Source organism: Rosa chinensis, chromosome 7 (assembly GCF_002994745.2).
Source record: "Rosa chinensis cultivar Old Blush chromosome 7, RchiOBHm-V2, whole genome shotgun sequence".
NCBI lineage: Eukaryota > Viridiplantae > Streptophyta > Magnoliopsida > Rosales > Rosaceae > Rosa > Rosa chinensis.
Window position 1 is genome coordinate 53,183,072 of NC_037094.1, and position 22,112 is coordinate 53,205,183.

A 22,112-nucleotide genomic window follows, 5' to 3' on the forward strand; every position below is an offset into this window, starting at 1 on the left:
GTATCGTGAAGCAAGGGAAGCAAATTACATGGCACAAGAAGATCAAGATGGTGATCTAGATCTAAGGGTGGAAGACTACAAGGATCAAGACCCAGAAATTGGCAATTTTGATTAAGTCTTTTTATTTTCCAAGAGATATAGACGATTGCCATATTCCTTTTTATTGGATTAGATTTTCTCTGATCATAGAAACAATGATGTATTTCGTTGGCTTATGAATAAAATTTCGAGTTCTTTTCATTATGACTCAATTTTGATTCTGAGCATATGACTTTGTGACTACGATGGCTAGACCATCAGTATTAATTTAAGGATATGGAATAGCCCAAGTTCCACTTGCCAAATGGCACCTTGATTACAGTTGTCACAGAAACTCTCTACGCTCTTAGGTCAAATAGTACCCTATGAATAGCCAACGAATTCCATGCGAAAATGCATGTAGAGAACGGAAATGAGTTCCTTTGCATTACCTCTAATGATTGCGAACAAAGACGCATCTTAGAGAAGTTTATGTGTCTCTCTAGTGGACTTTATGTCACTATTCGAGCTATTAAATCCAATAAAGTTATGAGAGAAGATCTCTTGGATTTAGACACATATTGGCTTTGTCAGGACAGGACAGATATGATGATCCGTCTACAAAAGACTTCACATGGACATCATTTCTTTTGAGCAAAATGAAGCAAGATGCCGCCATAAAAGGCGCCAACCATGGGCATAACGCCACGGTTGTTCCTCCTTGTGGCCATGACGCCATACATGCTAATTTCCATGGCTCCCACGCCATGATGGGAGATGTAGTCACATATTTTGCTTCTAATAGCGCTACAGACGCTTAGGCCTAACCTCACTCCTCATTGGTTGCTTCTAAGGCCTCTCGCTCGTTTTACAAAGCCCATTCCTTATGGAAATTAGGACTGAGACTGTCCTATGCAAAGGATATGACAATACTCATTCTGTTCTTACATAGAATCCGTAGGGATTTTGTGGATTGATTCAACCAACTTGCGGACGCTTAAATATTTCATGATGTTGGTTGACACGCAAACACGCCGGTCACGTGTTGTGTCATTGTCCACCTATAAATGCTACTTATGCTACACTCCTAGCACATATCATGTGACAATGGGCTCACTCCCCGAATCATCCTATTTAGTCAATTGGATTTGACTATGCTAGAAAGTTTACATCGAGAGACTTTCGATGGATATTGCAATGGGTTTGATGTTGGACATCACATTCCCATGTACACACCCAATTGGTCTCGCGGAAACGACTACGATGGTAGTCCGAACATTGGTAATGCGCACCAATCTTCTTACATCCGCTTGGGGTGATGCGATATCGCATGCAGCCTTGCTAATTCGTCTACGACCTCACGCCACTCAATGTACCTATGCGTTACAGCTAGTGACTGGGTACACGTATTTTGTACTTACGCACATTTGAGTGAGCCATTTATGTGCCACTTGCGCCGCCACAGCGCTCTATGATGGGTCCTTACAGACGAATGGGCAACTACGTTGGATTTGCGCTTCCAACAATCGTCCGCCACTTAAATGCCGTTGCTAGGCGATCTCCTTACCGCTAGATTTGCGGATGTCACTTTGATGAGACAGTCTTCCCGTCGTTAGGGGGAGATAAGAACATGAATGTTCAACAGGAACGACAGGAATTGTCGTAGTCTGTCCCCACTATGTCTCATCTTGATCCCTGTTAAAGTGACGAGATCACACAAATATGCTGCAAACATGCCTGCAAGGAAGGACGTCCCTACGAGAGGACGTAAGCGCCACCCTACACGGAGGTAGGCATGGCGCCAATGCCAAAGAGAGTGGCACTCTGGCGTTATAGGCCATGGCCCCAGCTAGGATGCGTGGGAGGCCCGTGGGTTCGAAGGATACTTTGGCACATTCCAATCCTTTAATCATCATGACTCAAAATCCGTCTCATGAGTATCTTCCGGGTTATGGTTATCGTTGGGGGACGCCTCAACGTCAAACCTTATTCCTGAGAATATAGAGCTCTATGAAACTTACACTAGTGTACATGAGACGTGGGATAGAAACTCCATCATAATTGATGATGTAGTTACGCATTTTGTTGCGCATGAGTTTGCTGAGTCCGATGATATCGAACCACGCTCCGTTGATGAATGAATGCCAACGTAGAGAGTTTTTGGCCTAAATGGAAAGATGCGATCCAGGTTAAGATGGATTCTCTAACGAAGAAGAAGGTTTTCGAGCTAGAGATGCCAACACCTCCTAACATAAAACCTGTTGACTAATGGGTCTTCGTTAGAAAGCGTAATGAGAAAAAGAGATGGTAATCTCGCCTTATGGCGCAAGGTTTCTCACAAAACGCCCTGGAATCGACTACGATGAGACATATTCTCTCGTAATGGATGTCATTGCACTCCACTACCCTGTCAGTTTGGTAGTTTCCGAATAACTGAACATGCAGCTTACAAATATGGTCACTACGTATCTCTATAGGGATCTAGATACGGAACATACATGAAGGTTCATGGCGAACTTCATTTACCCAAGTCAAGAGGTTCTAGACCATGGAGCGCGTTTACAAAGAGGTTGAAACGCTCACTAAAGTGACTACTTGATTGGGAAGGGATATGCCCACGCGTTTATATAACAAGTTTCGGATCCTATCGCGGTTCATGTTGGACATGATCTTCATTAGAAGCCCTTAAAGAGTTAAGGGAAACCGCTGAACACTTGAAATCCAAGTTTGAGATGAAGGGTTTTGGGAGAACACGATTATGTCTCGGTTTGGAACTTGAGCATAGTGTCGATAGATGCTTAGGCATTTTGACAAGGTCAAGCCTCCAAGCACCCCCATGATCGTCTGTAGTCTTGATCCTGAAAATGATCCTCTTCGTTCGAAGGATGATGACGAAGATGCGCTAGGGGCAGAAATGCCCTAGTTAAGTACAATAGGCGCATTATTGTACTTAGCTCAATGCACAAGACCGGACATCTCATTTACCATGAACTTGTTAGCTAGATATAGCTCTGCGCCAACACGACGCCATTGGATTGGTGTAAAAGATATCTTTCGATATTTGAGATGTACGATTGATATGGGCTTGTTCTATCCCTACAAAGAGATGATGGATTCGGACCCATCAAGCACCAGGTACGCCACCAACGCTGGCCTGCGTTCTCTATCCCCATCCCAAAACGACATGTGTTTTGGAAGGTTTTGCTGATATTGGGTATCTCTCTGACCCACACAAAGGTCGCTCCCAAACTGGTTAAGTGTTCACCATGGGAAAAGACCGTGATATCTTGGAGGTCTACAGAACAGACCGTAGTCGCTATATCTTCGAACAATGCAGAGATCATTGCTCTTCACGAAGTGGTTCGTGAATGTATATGGATTGGATCCATAATTATGCATGTTCGGACAATTGTGGTTTGAAGTCTACCACAGATGAGCCTACGAGCATTTAGGATAATGCTACTTGTTTTGAACAAATGAGGCAAGGCTACATCAAAAGCGATAACACCAAGCATAATCAGCAACAACAGTCACTCCTCGAGATCAAAGTGAACTAGGTTCGATCTGAGGACAGTGAGGCAGACTTGTTTACTAAGTCATTGCCCAATACCACGTTCGAGAAACATGTGGCAAGAATTGGCTTGCGGAAATTATCTGAACTCCCATGATCGTAGTCATCAGGAGGAGGCGCAGACATCAGGGGGAGATGTCTACATGTTTGTCTCGAATCGTGAAGGGTGTGTTGTGCTCTTTTTCCCCTTCGACCGAGGTTATTTTTGTCCCACTGGGTTTTTGTTACTCGGCAAGGTTTTTAACGAGGCAACGAGAGAAGCACCGCGTTTGGGCAACACAAGGGGGAGTGTTGAAGGAAAACCTAATTTGTGTTGAGCCCAAACTCTAGGTTACTTGACCTAGTGGTAATAGGATTTAATTAGAAGGATCTAGAATCCTAATCAATGTAGAATTACTTTCCTTGTATGATTGAGATTCTATGCATTGTAATCCTCTATATAAAGAGGCCCCTATTATCAATGAGAATACACAGAAAATTTCTCTTAAATTCAGTTTCTCTACAACAGATAACAGATAATGAAATTAGTTTTTTTTTTTTTTAAGATAATAAATACGTAGATCGTAATCATAAATGAATCAAAATGGCACAAGATAAGTGAGGAAGTTAAAAAGAAAAAGATTGAAGAAGAAGGTTGCTAGCATTCCTCTAGAGAAAATATTTTTTTTTTTATTTGTGTATCCCAAACGCAAGAAATGCACAATTTTCCTTTACCAATGTTTACTTTCCGCGGTAATAACTCATGAATAGACTTTCAACTAAAAACGATAGTATCGAGACCCTTTGCAGGCAAAGGAACAGAATATTGGGGAAGAAGTGGGATGGTCCAAAAATGTGCAAGTTGCGAAGGTGAACCGAAACTAGCAGCCATGAATAAGAAGTTCGGGATGATTCACGGGTTACTATCTCTTGCCAATATTATGGCCTTTGGCAGCCTTGCCATGCACTCACGGTACTTTGCAGGTAAAATTAATCTGTAGTTCGTAAACAAAACCCAAGTTCCCCTTTATTAGGGGATGGGGGAAGGAAATGTTCTGGGAATGGCTGAATGAAACCATTCAGAATGTACACACCCTTATTGAAGGCCTCGTATACGATACAGGAATATTGGTATACATTTGATTGATTGATTGAAGTGCCTCTCAGCTAAACCAGGTAATTTTATCAGCATATTAAGTAATCCTATGTATACTTTAAAGGCTTCATTTACGCAGCTTCTAGTTGTCAAAGAAACTAATTTTACTAGGTTGATGTCTAATTTTTGTGGCATGGGTTTTTCTGTCTTAGGCTGAAGCTTTTGTGGAATGCATGCTGACCGAGATTTGACTAGTATCTTAACAATAAGCAGCAGGCCGGGAGCCTGGTATATGATGTTTGTGCAAATGAACCATTCAAATCCTGCCACCTCAATCGTTGAAGGCTACTTGAAGGTAAATATATGGTCCAGATCCAAAGGACTCTATTGTGTTAAGCTATACCCGAACATAGTGTGGTGCTTTGATTGAACTACATTGCCTAGAATTGGAAATATATTCGTGCATATACATTTTAGTTAACAATTCATGTTAATAGTTTAGTGTATGAAGCTTGACAAATGTATTTTAGGAGGAGCTGTAGGATTCTGTTGGACTAGGGAGTTGTTTCCTTATAAAACCTCAAAAGCAATTCTTTCTCATTCCTCTAGCTCGGCCTATCTATATGCCTGTTAACTATGAAAGAAAGAAAATCATCTTTATTTGCTGCACGGGTTGTCAGTTTACAAAATTCTGTATCTTATTTTGTAGGTATTCATAAGATATCATATTTATTGTAATCCTCTGGTAGTACCTACGTACTCATTAGATCTGGTGTCTTTCAAAAAGAATAAACGAAAATACATAGCGAATTATGTTTTGTAATCTCGTTGTTAGGTCACTCTTTCCCCATGCCTTTGTCGTAATCTTGACTCGAAAAGAATAACAGCAGTTCTGGAAAGATTTGTTAAGAATTTTAATGTTGCTGCATACTTGGTTTTGATTGATGGCTCTTAGTTTCAGTTTATACCGTAGTCCCCAAATCATGTCTATTTCCTACCATTGTTGTCTCTTTAGACTCAGTGAAAGGATATTACATTCAGGCTAGGTATTCATATTACTGTGCAATAAGAATACCATAATTTAGTCATTATGTCTTCTCACTGCAATCCAATGCTCATATTCCCTGGTTGTCAATTTGTTGAACTGTCAAAAGATCTATTTACCTCCAGCTGGAGAAATGAATCTGATTTTGATGAACACATTCTATGCAGGATTATGTATCACATGGTCTTTCACCATAAAGGAAATTTGGAATGCATTTAACTGATTGAAGTGGCTCTTAGCTAAACTAGGTACATGTTATCGCTCAGCATCTTAAATAATCCAATTTCATACTTAAAAGGCTTGAATTAAAACACTTTCTAGTTGTCAAATTATCTTATTTTACTACATTTGATAACTAATTTCCATGGCATGGGTTTTCTTGTCTTAGGCTGAGGGTTTTTGTGGAATGGACGTGGATGCTGAATGGAATATAATAGGTACATGGGATTTGCAAGCTTTTTGTACATTCTGTATCCTAACAATAGACATGAAGTTTGGAGAAATGGTGTTTCTTTAGCTGTATTCAGTCTGAAAGTGAGTGGACATCCTCTCTACAAAACTTTTCCACCTCACCATCGTCAAAGGTAATACCATAATAGTCTAGATTCATTGTGTTGAGCTACACCTGCCTTTATTGAGAACTATGTCCCTAATATTGCAAATATACCCATTGGTACTGCTGCTTTAAGTTCTATGTTAGCATGTGTTTGAAACTGCTGCTTTAAGAATAGTTGGTTTGAACTATGAACTAAAAAATGTAGCATATTTTTGTTAGATCTAACCAATTTTGTATTCTGTATATAAAGCACAGCTTTAGTTAGAATATCAATTTTGGAAAAATGTAAATACACAAATCTGGCCTCTGTTTAGAATTTTCACTTTTGAAATATGTAAATACACAAGTCTGGTTAGAACCCCACCTTTTGTAATCCACTAATATTTAAGGTATATTACATATTCAGTATGCAATTTATTACATATAAAATTCAAGATGCAAGGAAACCCGCAGGACGGACTATCAAGCGGACACCATAAAGGAAATTTGGTATATATCCATTTGACTGATTGAGTGAGGGCTCTCACCTAAACTAGGTAAATGTGATTGGCATCTTAAGTTCCATTACTTGGTCCTTAATGTAAGGTCCTCATTAGAGACTCACCCTTCCAATATAATAGTTTTAGGGCTTGAATATATGTACTTTACCTGTCAAATAATCTAATTTTCTTGGCATGTTTTTTATCATTTTAGGCTGAAACATTTTGTTGGTAAATGGACTCTGAAAGCATTTTGTGCAATATGTGTCTAAATCAGTCAATCTGGAAGATTTGTTGGACACTCTCTCAAACTCTGCCAACATCATTGTTATCAAAGGTGAAACCCCCCCCACACACACACAGAGTTCAGTGGCCCTAAGATTGCAAACATAGCGTTGCATATATATTTTAGCTACAGATTCTTGTTTTAAAGTTTAGTACAGTCCGAAGCTTGATAAGACCATGTATACTAGGCTAAAATTTAAAGATAGAAAATCAATTGAAGGTAAAAGGGGTGTTTAGTAATTGGAGCTGCAGGATTATGTAGGCATAGTGAGTTGTTTCATTCCTTGTACAGTAATTCATGTCTCCTGTGTCTCAAATTCTTTTAGCAACAACTTTTGCTTACGTTACTTTTTCCATCATTTTGATCCCATAAAATTTTCCTTTGTTTCATAGTTCCACCGGATACAAGGTTCCATTAGTAACTTAGCATATTATAACTCCTTATGCAAGAAGAAAAAGAAAATTTGACCATAAACTATTAGAGCTAATTGATATGGAAACTGATTGGTGTTTTCAGCAAAGGTCGAAACTGATTTTTTTGTACTCATATAACTTTTAATTCGTTGCAATTGTGTGCGTGAGTCTTCTAGATATATATTGCCGTACTTTTGTCATTATAAAGCAGTGAGAGAAGATAATATAGACTATATGCTTGCTAGGTATCCTCTTTCTTCTTGCAATACTATTCTCATTATGAAGAATTGACAGAATACAAAATATATATGGTTGCAGGTATTCTGATTTTATATGATGGGTGGAAGTTCGATTGATGATGACTGGGAGCTTCCCTTTTCTAATGCTGCTTGCACTGTGGTCTTGGTTGGACGCACTGGTAATGGAAAAAGCGCAACAGGCAACAGCATTCTTGGCAAAAAAGCCTTCAATTCCAAGCGTATCTCTAATGGTGTCACGAGCACTTGTGAATTGAAGACTGCTATCTTGAGAGATGGACAAGAAGTTAATGTCCTGGTAAAGTCTTACTGACGTGTATTCCTTTTGTAATTATGTATATAAAAAATGTCTCTAGGAGTAGCCCTACCAGTATATAAAGTAGTTGCATTAAGAACCTGCTTTTCAACTGTTATTCTTTCCTTTTGATTTGTGTGGTATGCTGCAGGTCTTTTTGAATATTCTGCCAGATCAAACTTTATTGGCAAAGAAATCTTCAAATGCATTAGTTTGTCTAAGGATGGGATCCATGCTGTTCTTGTGGACTTGTGGTTTTCTCAACTAGACCTCGCTTTTCTCAAGAAGACGAGTCTGCAATCCTTAGCTTGCAAGCTCTATTTGGCAGTAAAATCTTTGACTATATGATTGTCGTCTTTACGGGAGGGGTTGACTGAGAAGAAAATGATGAGACTTTGGAAGATTATTTGGGCTGTGATTGCCCGGAGCCTTTAAAGGTTAGTAAAAAAATTTTCTTCAATTTTGTTTTCCTTTCCCTAGTTTAAAATGTCATGATAACCTCACTACTTTTGTTTCCATTTCTGAATGAGCGGGATACGATATTCTTTATAACTGTGTGTGTTAATATCATCGTTGTATTGCATTTGGACTCACAAGTTTGATAAAGAATATAGTCAAGTTGGGACATGAGTTTAGAAGTATTGAAGTTCTATTGAAGAATTCCTGATGGTTCTCCATTTTTTTTTCTTTTCTCCCCAGATTTGTTTCCAAATGATATCAAACTCGGTGAAAATGCTTGTACTCTCTAAACTGAGACAGTTCTTAGGATCTCCTCCCTGTTCATTGCTTACATCAAATGTCAAATGTGTATTACCACTTTACAAGAAATATTGTTGTCATTGTCATTTGTTTTTCCCAGAAATAAAGTTAGTCTTTATTAATGATGTGTGGTGATATAAGGTAAACTTTGTTCAAATGAGCAGTAATGCAGTATCATTAGAAGTTGACAGAAATCTATTAGTAATGTAGAATTAATGGAAGATCATTTTGACATATTTTATGTAAGAATTTTCTTCTACTCTTATTGCTTGATCCAGTACTCTCTTTGATACGAGACTATCATGCTCTGGATTTATAATCAGTTCTTGCAGTAATTTAGGAAATCCTTGGTCTGTGTGGAAATCGCCGTGTGCTTTTTGATAACATGACCAAGGATGAAAGCAAGAGGTTCGAACAAGTGCAGCAGCTTCTCTCGCTTGTGAACTCGGTTATAGCACAGAATGGTGGGCGGCCATACACGGATGGGATATTTGCTGAAGTGAAGGTATTTGTTGTTTTCTCTTTTATTTATAGTAATTTCTTGAAATTATTACTATGTTGGTATTGAATATAATGATCAAAACATTGTTGCATCTGGACAGAAAGGGGCTATGAAACTTCGTGATCAACAAGAAGAGGTTGCTTCTTTGAAGGCGTATTCAAAACGAGAAATATCTCATTTGAATGAGCAGATGCACCTTGCACATGATCTGCAGCTTAAACGAATTACTGAGATGGTAAATTTTCATCTGCATTTTGTTTGCATTTAATAATTGCCGTCAGCTTGTTTTAACAGTTGGCTTGGTTAAAACTAGAATTTGCACGCTCGTTGACCAACCCCTTTAAACACAGATCTTTGTACTTGTAAAGAATGATGAATTTGTGTATATTTTTTCACATTGGCTGTTGGTCTTTTTTGTACAACGAATAGAAATATAAATTTAAATTAAGAGAATCGAACAGTTAACTAGAATTTTTTTTTTTTTTGGGCAAAAGTAAACTAGAAATCTGTAAACACAATATCAGCATTCATACTAAATGTGATTCAAGATGATTTAAGCCATATCCTGAACAGAAACACACCGAACCCCACCGCCGCCGCGACCCCCAGCAACTCAATAACTACCTTCAGCGTAACCAAAGAGCCACCAGCTTTGTTTTCGTCCTCCTTTGCTGAAACTGAATCAAACAACAACGGGACTGAGAGGGGGAGGAGGAGGAATTGCACACATCGTCTGCGGATTCTGATCCATTCATATCTTCAATTTGAACATCTGTTCATATTCTCTGCCGTTCTTTAACGACTTGAGTGTTCCAGACACGGTTTTTCTCTTTCACCCGTTGAAGCTTGGAAAATAACTATATTTTGCACCCCCAGGTTTCTATCAAATGATACTTTTGGCCCTAAGCTACAGAAGTGTGACAATCTTAATACAAATTTTAATTAATTTGACCCTAAATTTAACGTTAAGAGGAAGAAATTTAGAGGGTCCACTGCACCAAAACCTATCCCTTGTTCTTCTTAAAAAAAAGAAATAAAAAAAATAAAAAGGAACCTCTTGTCTAACGAGCTAATGAGAATTGTAGATATATTGAAGTTATGTTGTGTCAGTTAGGCACCTGATATTGGCATTTTATCACTACCAGGAGTTGCTCTACACAATCATTTATTTTATATTAGAGGGAAATATTTTAAAATGTTTATGAGGAAATTAGACAAATAAGTTGAGTGTTTCAAGAAATAAATGATATTTTTATTCAAATTTTTTTTATTTTAAAGTAAGAAGGAGCCGAAAAAGTACCTCAATTATACAACTTTAAAAAATAGCCACTTCGATGGCTGAGGGCCGAGTTTGGTCGTCGAAGAGGTAGTGGCAAGCTGCTATTATGAAGGTGCTGTCCCAATAAAGTCTGGGTGACTGAGTTGGTTTTGGGCCTTTGGGCTTCACCCTTACTAGGCTGCAGTGTTGTAGTTTGGTGGGTTGAGTTCTTGGATTGGCCCATCTCTCACTCTCACCCGTACTTGGGCTTGGGTTGGTATAGACCTCTTAGGGAGTGACATTTTTGATCTTTGCCGAGCATGTGGTAGCATTCCCTATGGCTTTTTATTGGCCTACAACATTATGTTATTGGGCGACTGCATTTAGTGTTTGAGATGATGAGTTTGGTTTAGATTAGGTTTTATTTTACGTTTTTCCATTTGAGTTATTTTCGTTTGTGTTTTAGAGAAACGAGAATTGAGAGAAAATTGTTGTGTATTCTCATTGATAATACGGGTCTCTTTATATAGAGGATTACAATGTATAGAATCTGAATCATACAAGGAAAGGTAATCATACATTGAATAGGAATATCTATATCCTTCTAATTAAACTCTATTACCACTAGGTCAAGTAACCTAGAGTTTGGGCTAGACACAAAATAAGGATTTACTTAAAATAAGGATTTACTTGAACACTCCCCCTCGTGTCGCCCAAACGCGGTGCGTCTCTCGTTGCCTCGCTAAAAACCTTGTCGAGTAACGAAAACCCAGTGGGACAAAAATAACCTCGGTCGAAGAGGAAAAAGAGCATAACACACCTTTCACATTTCGAGATTTACATATAGACATCCCCCCTGATGTCTGCGCCTTCCCCTGATGACTAGATCATAGAAGTTCAGATAATTTCCGCAAGCCAATTATTGCAACATGTTTCTCGAATGTGGATTTGGGCAATGACTTAGTAAACAAGTCTGCCACATTGTCCTCAGATTGAACTTGGTTTACTTTGATCTTGGTTTACTTTGATCTTGAAGAGCTTCTGTTGTTGCTGATTGTAGAAGAATTTGGGTGATATGTGCTTGGTGTTGTCGCCTTTGATGTAGCCTTGCTTCATTTGTTCAATGCAAGCAGCATTATCCTCATAAATGCTTGTTGGCTCATCTGTGGTGGCCTTCAGACCACAATTGCTTCGAACATGTGTAACTATGGATCGAAGCCATATACATTCACGAACTGCTTCGTGAAGAGCAATAATCTTTGCATGATTCGAAGAGGTAGCGACTAAGGTCTGCTTTGTAGACCTCCAAGATATCGCGGTCTTTCCCATGGTGAATACATAACCAGTTTGGGAGCGACCTTTATATGGGTCAGAGAGGTACCCAGCATCAGCAAAATATTCCAAAACACTTATATCGTTTTAGGATGGGGAGAGGGAACGCAGTCCACTATGTGTGGCGTCCCTAGCATTTGATGGGTCTGAATTCATCATCTCTCTGTAGGGATAGAACAAGCCCATATCAATCGTACCACTTAGGTCTCAAAAGGTATCTTTAACACCAATCCAATGGCGTCGTGTTGGCACAGAACTATATCTAGCTAGCAAGTTTACAGCGAATGAGATGTCCGGTCTTGTGCATTGTGCTAAGTACAATAATGCACCTATTGCACTTAGGTCGGGCACTTCTGCCTCTAGCACTTCTTCATCGTCATCTTTTGGACGAAATGGATCATTCTTTGGATCAAGACTACGGACGACCATTGGGGTGCTTAAAGGCTTAATCTTGTCAGTGATGAAACGCCTAAGCATCTTTTGGGTATAAGCTGATTGATGAATTAGGATACCATCACTACGGTGCTCAAGTTCCAAACCGAGGCAAAACTGTGTTTTCTGAAGATCTTTCATCTCAAACTCGGATTCAAGTGTTCAGCGGTTTCCCTTAACTCTTTAAGGGTGCCAATTATGTTCATGACATTGACATAAACCGCTACTATTGCAAATCCGGAACTTGTCCTCTTTATGAACACACATGGGCATAGTTCATTGTTGACATATCCCTTACCAATCAAGTAGTCACTTAGACGGTTATACCACATTCGTCCGGATTGTTTTAATCCATATAGTGAGCGTTTCAATCTTATGGCAAACGCGCTACGTGGTTTAGAGCCACTTGATTTGGGTAAATAAAGTCCATCTCTAGATTCCCATATAGATACGTAGTAACCACATCCATAAGCTGCATGTTCAGTTTTTCGGAAACTACCAAACTGACAAGGTAGCAAAACGTTATGACGTCCATTACGGGAGAATAGGTCTCCTCGTAGTTGATTCCAGGGCATTGTGAGAAGCCTTGCGTCACAAGGAGAGCTTTGTACCTTATAATCTCATTTCTCTCATTATGCTTTCTAACGAATACCCATTTATGACCAACTGGTTTGGTGTTGAGCGGTATTGGTACAACTTTGCCAAATACCTTTCTTTTCGTTAGAAAATCAAGTTCTGCCTGGATCGCATCTTTCAATTTTGGTCAGTCAGCTCTACGTTGGCATTCATCAACGGAGCGTGGTTCGATGTCATCGGTCTCAATTATCTCACGCGCCACTGAATATGCGAATACATCATCAATGATGATGGAGTTTCTTTCCCACGTCCCATGTACACTAGTATAATTTACAGAGATCTCTACATTCTCAGGGATAGGTTCTGACATTGAGGCGTCCCCCAATGATGTCTCTTGGACATAACCATAATCCGGAACATTCTCATGGGACGGATTTTGAGTATCGATGATCAAAGGATTTGTATGTGCCTCATTCGCTCTCTTTCTAGGATGAGTATCCTTTGAACCAATTGGTCTACCACACTTCCTCGCGGGACCTGCGGCCATAGACGCCACATCATTGCCATTCTGGGCAATGGCACCATCTCCTAGTGTCACAGGAGTGGCATTATGTCTAGTATTCGGGACATCAATCCTTGCAGGCACGTTTGCAGCAGGTATATGTGATCTCGTCACTTTGGCAACATCAGAAAACGCATCAGGCAGAGTATCTGCTACTTTCTGGAGCTCGATTATTCTTCGCACTTCAAGTTCGGACAGTGTAGTACAGGGATCGAGATAAGATATAGTGGGGACAGACCACGACAAATCCTGTCGTTCCTGTTGAACATCTGTGTTCTTATCTCCCCATAACGATGGGAAGACTGTCTCATCAAAGTGACAATCCGTAAATCTAGCGGTAAAGAGATCGCCTGTCAAGGGTTCAAGATAGCAGACAATAGTTGGAGATTCATAGCCAACATAGATGCTCATTCGTTGTTGTGAACCCATCTTAGTACGCTGTGGTGGCATAATAGGCACATAAATGGCACACCCAAAAATGCGTAAGTGCGAGACATCAGGCTCGTGCCCAGTCACTAGCTATAACGCAAAGTAAGATTGGGTTGCAGTGGGTCGTAGACGAATTAGCGTCGCTGCATGCAATATTGCATATCCCCAAGCAGAAACAGGGAGATTTGTGCGCATAACCAATGTCCGGGCTATCATCTGTAGTCGTTTGATAATGGCTTCTGCGAGACCATTTTGGGTATGAACATGGGGAACTGGATGCTCTACATCAATCCCCAGTGACATGCAATAGTCATCGAAAGTTTTCGATGTAAACTCCCTAGCATTATCAAGTCGAATCCACTTAATAGGGTGGTCAGGATAGTGAGCCCGTAGACGGATAATCTGGGCGAGGAGTTTAGCATAAGCAGCATTTCGAGTGGACAACAGCGCGACATGTGACTAGCGTGTCAACGCATCAACCAATACCATAAAGTATTTAAAAGGTCCGCATGATAGTTGAATTGGTCCACAGATATCCCCTTGGATTCTTTGTAAGAACGGAATGAGTATTTTTGGATCCTATGCGTAGGACAGTCTCGGTCCTAATTTCCCGATGGAACAGGATTTGCAAAATGAGCTAGGGGCCTTAGAAGTAACCAATGAGGATTTTGGTTGGGCCTGAGCGTCTGTAGCGCTATTAGAAGCAAAATGTGTGACTACATCACCCATCATGGTGTTGGAACCATGGAAAGTGGCATCCATGGCGTCTTGGCCATGGGGAGAAACATTAATGGCGTCATGGCCATGGGTGGCTCCATTTATGGTGTCGTCACAAGGGGTATGGACAACCCTAGGGCGACCCAAGACAGCTGTAGGGCCAGAGGCTGCAGTTGTTGCTGTCTTGGTGAGTCCGGGAATCAATTTTCGATTCTTGCTTCTTCTCACTCTGAAAAATGGATGTCCGTGTGAAGTCTTTAGTATACAGATCATCATATCACGACCAGGATGTCCTAATCGGGCCAAAGCCAATATGTGTCTGAATCCAAGAGATCTTCTCTTATGACATTATTGGATTCAATAGGTCAAATGGTAGTGACATAAAGTTCACTAGATTGACACATAAGATTCTCTAAGATGCGCTTACGTACGCAATCATTAGAGGTAACGCAAAGGAACTATTTTTCGTTCTCAGTATGCGTTTCCGCATGAAATCCGTTGGCTCTTATATCTTTAAAGCTCAATAATGTTCGATTTGCCTTAGGAGCGTAGAGAGCTTCTGCAACTTTAGTCAAGGTGCCATTTGGCAATAGGAATTGGGCCATTCCATGTCCTTGAACTAAACCTGATGGCCCAGCCATCGTAGTCACAGAGGAATGTGTAGGCAACATCTCTAAGAATAATTGCCTATGGCGTAGAATGGTGTGCGTAATCGCACTATCCGCAAGACATTGCAGTTCTCCAGAATCCATTCCTAAAAGAAAAGCTCGTAATTAAAAAGGAGTCATAAAGAAAAGAACTCAACTTTTATTAATAAGCCAACGGCATTACATCATTGTCTCTTTCACTAGAGAGAATCTAATCCAAAAACTAGCTAATGCAAAACAATGGTAGTCGTCTAACTTCTTTCGGTAATTCCAACGCAAATGTGACCAGGTGAGTAGAGAGATGTCGGTGGAGCAAGACTCGCTTAAGTACCACTAATCTCAAAACCTTCCTAGACATCACATTTTTATTGAGTACGCCTACTTTGAAGAAAGATTAAACCATTGGCATCTACTACAAAAATAATATGGCAATTGCCTACATCTCTTAGAACATAAAAAGACTTAATCAAAATCGCCAGTTTCTGGGTCTTGATCCTTGAAGTCTTCCACCCTTAGATCGAGATCGCCATCTTGATCTTCTTGTTCTATGTAATTTGCCTCCCTTGCTTCACAATACATCTTGTATGCATTTGCAACATTCTGGGATGCTTTACACGCCCTTGCCCAATGTCCAGGTAGTCCACATCTAAGACAAGCATCTTTATAGTCAGGTTCCCTTGATCGAGGCGCTCTAGAAGCATTTTGGGGACGGTTTCTTTCCTTGGTGGCGTCACCACCATAACCGGAGGCTTGGCCTCTCTCTCTCTTTACACGTTTACCACCACGGTTCCGTGCACACCTATCTTGGCGGTTTCCTTCCTCTTTAGGGCGAGAATTATCCCTATCCTTAGTTTGAAATGGATGGATGGCTGCTGAGTGTGTCGTGTGAGAGGGGAAAGGATAGGGTCACGTGGTAGCTTAGAGAAAGATGTGTGGTCTGACCATATTTTGACACATATTTTTAGAGTCAATGAGATTTCACTTCATCATTGGCATTGACCACAGTTGACCGGTATCCACAATTTCATCATTTTGCTAAAAACTCCGAATGGCTCCATTTTCGCGTCATTTTCTTTCGATTTCCGTAACTTTGCTTATTTCCTATAAAATAAATAAAAATGGATTAATTACATATTAATTGACTTGAAGATTAGCTTAATTCTAGTATTTTAGATATAATTACACGTATAATACGTGTAATCATGGATAAAATGGTATTTTTCATGCATGTTTGGGTTAGTGGGAACAATTTTTTCTTTCTGGTGTAAGTTGGTCAAAATTGCCCAATATTGGGGTTGATGGTCACGGACCCAAAAAAAAAAAGACTCAATATTATGGAACATGACTAAATGAATGAAAGAAAAATTTTCGTTGAAAATTTAGGAAATATAAGAAATGAAAAAAACGTTAGAAAAAAATGGGTTAATGCTCATACACCCCAAATCCTTGAAAATACTTCTCATACACCCCAGAGTCTTATTTTTGTTCCTCCTCACACAAACCTTTCTCCCTTTCTTTCCTACCTACCCGTCTTTTCTACCATTAGTACCCTTTCTTTAATTCTTTCTTTACTGTGTTTGTTTGTCAGAGTCTGCATATGCATTATAATAGTTGGTCGTTGTCTCTTTCATTTTGCTGTCTATTTCATTGTTTATATAACAAAGGTTTTAGAAACATGGTGGGCTCATCAGAGTTTTATTTGAATATATATGCAGAATTAACAGTCATCCTCTAAATTCAAAGGTAAACAGTGCGTATTACTATTCATAATTTCGATTGTAGACAGATTTGAGTTGATTGCTATCTGCAAAAATACTAGCAAAGAATTGCAAAAGGAAAGAGAAAAACTGAGAAAATTAAAAGCTTATAGAGATAGTCTTGATAGAGAATCTCCCAACTACTGGGATATCATCTATAGACTTCAAAGTAGAATCTATAAAATAGAACAAGATATAGATAATCTCTTATATGTTCTGGAAGAGGAACAAAAACCTCTTGATTATTTGAGCATTGGTTAGATCCGCACATCACTGGTATCAGAGCTTGTAAAATAACTCAAAGGAGAACCCCTCCTAAATGGGGACATTGTCAGAATTGTTATTAGAGAAAATAAATTCTCTATTAAATTCCTTTGGAAAGATTGGAAAACAAACTGGATTATATCAAGGATCTTCCAAAAACGGAAGAAGAAAAACTAACGAGTGTTAGTAGAAAAATCAAAGAACAGCAAAAAACGCTAGATTCTATACTGAAGGACAAGAAAGTGCCTACAGTAAAAAAGAAGGCTAATGGATTTAAACCATTAGAGAAACCAGACACAAATCTTGTTCCAAACATGATTTTTCTGGAACCATCTACTAGTCAAACTAGTATCCAGTATGAAAACCCGGAAAAAAGAGAAATGAAGACGTTAAGCATCTTTGGAAAGAAGAAAGGAGTACAACTCCTAAATGCAGAAGAGTTCGAATTCAACGAAATTGAACAGGAGGTAAAAAACTCCTCCATTCCAAAATTAGATTTTAAACAAATCTACAAGAAGGGAAAGTTTGGCTTAATGGATAGCCATCATTTCAAACTACTGGAGATTACAACCCCCGCTACAGCAGGAGGAGAGACTGATCACTCCTTCAGAAGTTGCCAGAGCTCAAGCAAAAAAATATCAATTTATGCATATTGGAGCAGTCCAAGTAGGCATAAATCTGCTTGCTCGTGAAGGCATAAACTGTTCAATTCTGTGTGTTCTACAAGACAACAGGTTGACAGACTTCCAAGCTAGTCTGTTTGGAACCCTTGAAGCATCCTTGTGCGATCAAATAGCATATTTCAACTGCTTCCCAAACTTCACCACCAGTTTGAAAGATGTAGCTCACTGTCTCCGACTGAGAGTCAAGACAGATGGCATATCAATGAAAGAAGATATGTAAGAACTCGCAATAGTATATAGAATATACTATAAATTGATGAGTACTACAGTAGCCCCAAGGACAAGGATAACAAATATCCTAGGTCTTACTACTGGATTCCTCACCAATCAGAAGAACCATTCACAACAAATTCATAAAGTTACTTGGAATGAAGTGACTTTTCCTCTTGAATGGAAATTATCCGATCCAAAAAAGCAACCAGAAAGAGCAAAAGCAAAAATCTACGAGAGTAGAAAGACAGGAGAAATAAGTCTCAATTTTGACAATCACAGGAAAAGTGATGTCTGTCCTGAAAACTTCAGGATAAACAAAAATCTTCTAAGAAGAAGCTACAGCACTAGAGAAGCTAGTGTCAGTGGTACAAAACCCACTATTGAAGAACCAATTTCTGAAGAAGAATTGGAGGCTGATCTAAACAGACCAGTCAATATATTCAGAGCTGAGAGGCTCGATGATCTTTATAAAGAAGCTGAGAATTGCAAAAATCCTGATCGATTAGAAAAACTAATCGAAGAAATGAAAGAATTCAAATTCAAAAAGACGAGAAAAGTCTTTCCTTATCAAGATATTGAAATGGAAGAAGGAGAAAGCTCCAGAACTTTCATTAGCAGAGAAAAAAGGGAAACAAAACTCCCATTTCAGAAAGCCCCCATGGGTAAAAAAGGGGAAAAGAAATTCCCAAAGATTTGTCCCAGAGGACAATCTGCCTAGAGTTCCGATCACGAACTATGGCATTTGGGTAAATCTAGACAAGAGTCTAGACAAAAGAAAAACCATTGACCAATGGGTAGATAGCCTGATGATGGCTTCTGCACTTACCCTTGGAAAATTTGAAGCACCAGATTTACAGGTGTACTATGAAACTACCCTTACTGGAGTAGCAAAAAAGTACTATCTGTCTTTCAAAGAAACTACCAGAGGAAGAGACTGGCTTGAAGAAATCAAAAATTCAAAGTCTCCGTATGATTTTGCAGTACCCCTGTACGATCAGTTCTGTGAAGATCTTTCAAATCTGAGTGAAAAAGCCAAAGAAATGGCAAAATCGAATATCTATGCTCTCAAGATCTGTGACATGAGATATTTCGAAGAATACTTGAATGAGTTTCAAGAATATTACTGTACAATTGGTGAACTAGAGAATACTGATCTAGTTAATCTGTTGCACAGAAAACTCCCTGAACCATGGAGAACAGCTGTGAGAGAAAGCATAGCTGAAAAACCAATTGAAAGATTTTCAGTTGGAGGAATTGCCGACAGAATCCGGCAATTACTAAAAGAGCAATGCAAAGCCAATCTTAGAGCTAAGATGGCCAAGAAACAACTCAAAGGAGTTAAAAATTTCTGCTATGGAATACTGGATATGCCCACAAACTGGGGATGTCATGAATCTAAATTCCACAGAAAAAAGAAAGAAAAATATTACTCTAAAAAATTCAAAAAGAGTAATCAGAAAAAGGATTGGAAATTCAAGAGAAGTTCCAATTACAAGAAACAGCAGGATGAAGATCCTAAAAAGAAATTCTTCAAGAAAAAGAAGAATACTCATCAGCATAAACAACCAAGCAAGAAAGCTTGCAGATGTTGGTTATGTAAAGCTGAAGGGCACTATGCCAATGAATGCCCGGAAAAGGGTAAAAAATCTACTAAAGCTCTCTTTGAAGAATATGAGCAAATAGTAGAAGTAGCAAACATGAAAGGCTACGAAATAGCCTATTCTGATGATGAAGATGACCGACAGGTCAGTTTATTCTGCCTGGTCTGAAGAAGAAACTTCATCAGATGAGTCTGAGATAGATTCTGAAGTAGAGTACTTCGAATCCAGACAAATGAATATTTTGAGAGGGTTAATGCTCATACACCCCAAAACCTTGAAAATACTTCTCATACACCCCAGAGTCTTATTTTTGTTCCCCCTTACACAAACTTTCCTCCTTTTCTTTCTTACCTACCCATCCTTTCAAAATCTCTACCATTAGTACCCTTTTTGGTTATTTTCTAGCAATCTCTTTGCTATCTTCGTTTGTCAGAATCTACATATGCATTATAATAGCTGGTTGTTGTCTCTTTCATAAAGTTATGCTGTCTATTTCATCATTTATATAAAGGTTTTTAGAAACGTGGTGGGCCCATCAGAGTTTTATTTGAATATATATGCAGAGTTAACAGTCATCTTCTATTTTAAAGGTAAGCAGTACGATTTACATCCATAATTTCGATTGTAGACAGACTTGAGTTGGTTGCCATATGCAAAAACACTAGCAAAGAATTGCAAAAAGAGAGAGAAAAATTGAGAAAGTTGAAAACCTATAGAGATAGTCTTAATAGAGAATCTCCCAACTATTGGGATATCATTTATAGACTTCAGACTAGAATCTATAAAATAGAAGAAGAGATTGACAATCTCCTATATGTTCTTGAAGAGGAAAAAAAACCTCTTGATTATTTGAGCATTGGTTAGATCCGCACTCGACTGGTATCAGAGCTTGTAAAAATAGCTCAAAGGAGAACCCCTCCTTAATGGGGACAATGTCAGAATTGCTATTAGAGAAAATAAATTCTCTATTAAATTCCTCTGATGAGAAATATCAGAGGCTGTTACTAGAAATATCTAGATGTCAAACTCATCTAGAAAAATTACCTACTATAATCCACCAATTGGAAAGATTGGAAAACAAACTGGATTATATCAAGGATCTTCCAAAAACGGAAGAAGAAAAACTAACGAGTGTTAGTAGAAAAATCAAAGAACAGCAAAAAACGCTGGATTCTATACTGAAGGACAAGAAAGTGCCTACAGTAAAAAAGAAAGCTAATGGGTTCAAACCATTAGAAAAACCAGACACAAATCTTGTTCCTAACATGATTTTTCTGGAACCATCTACTAGTCAGACTAGTATCCGGTATGAAAACCCAGAAAAAAGAGAAATGAAGATGTTAAGCATCTTTGGAAAAAAGAAAGGAGTACAACTCCTAAATGCTGAAGAATTCGAATTCAACGAAATTGAACAAGAGGTAAAAAACGCCTCAATTCCAAAGCTAGATTTTAAACAAATCTACAAGAAAGGAAAGTTTGATTTGATGGATAGCCATCATTTTAAACTACTGGAAATCACAACCCCCGCTACAGCAGGTGGAGAGACTGATCTTCTACTGATCACTCCAGCAGAAGTTGCCAGAGCTCAAGCAAAAAAATATCAATTTATGCATATTGGAGCAGTCCAAGTAGGCATAAATCTGCTTGCTCGAGAAGGTATAAACTGTTCAGTTCTGTGTGTTCTACAGGACAACAGGTTGACAGACTTCCAAGCTAGTCTGTTTAGAACCCTTGAAGCATCCTTGTGCAGTCAAATAGCATACTTCAACTGCTTCCCCAACTTCACCACCAGCCTAAAAGATGCAGCTCACTGTCTCAGACTGAGAGTCAAGACAGATGACATATCCATGAAAAAAGATATGCAAGAACTTGCAATAGTATACAGGATATACTACAAATTGATGAGTACTACAGTAGCCCCCAAGACAAGGATAACAAATATCCCAGGTCTTACTACTGGATTCCTCACCAATCAGAAGAACCATTCACAACAGATCCATAAAGTTACTTGGAATGAAGTGACTTTTCCTCTTGAATGGAAATTGTCCGGTCCAAAAAAGTAACCGGAAAGAGCAAAAGCAAAAATCTACGAGAGTAGAAGAACTGGAGAAATCAGCCTAAACTTCGACAATCACAGAAAAAGTGATGTCTGTCCTGAGAACCTCAGGATAAACAGCAGTCTTCTGAGGAGAAGCCATAGCACTAGAGAAGCTAGTGTCAGTGGTACAAAACCCACTATTGAAGAGCCAATACCAGAAGAAGATCTGGAAACTGATCTAAATAGACCAGTCAACATGTTCAGAGCTGAGAGGCTCTATGATCTTTATAAAGAAGCTGAGAATTGCGAAAATCCTGAACAATTAGAAAAACTAATCGAAGAGATGA

General features: G+C 39.0%; 1 pseudogene; it reads left to right on the plus strand.

The window, feature by feature from the left end:
* Nucleotides 1-4,402: 4,402 nt before the first annotated feature.
* On the plus strand, nucleotides 4,403-9,819 carry LOC112178157 (annotated as a pseudogene).
* The last annotated feature ends 12,293 nt before the right edge of the window (nucleotides 9,820-22,112 follow it).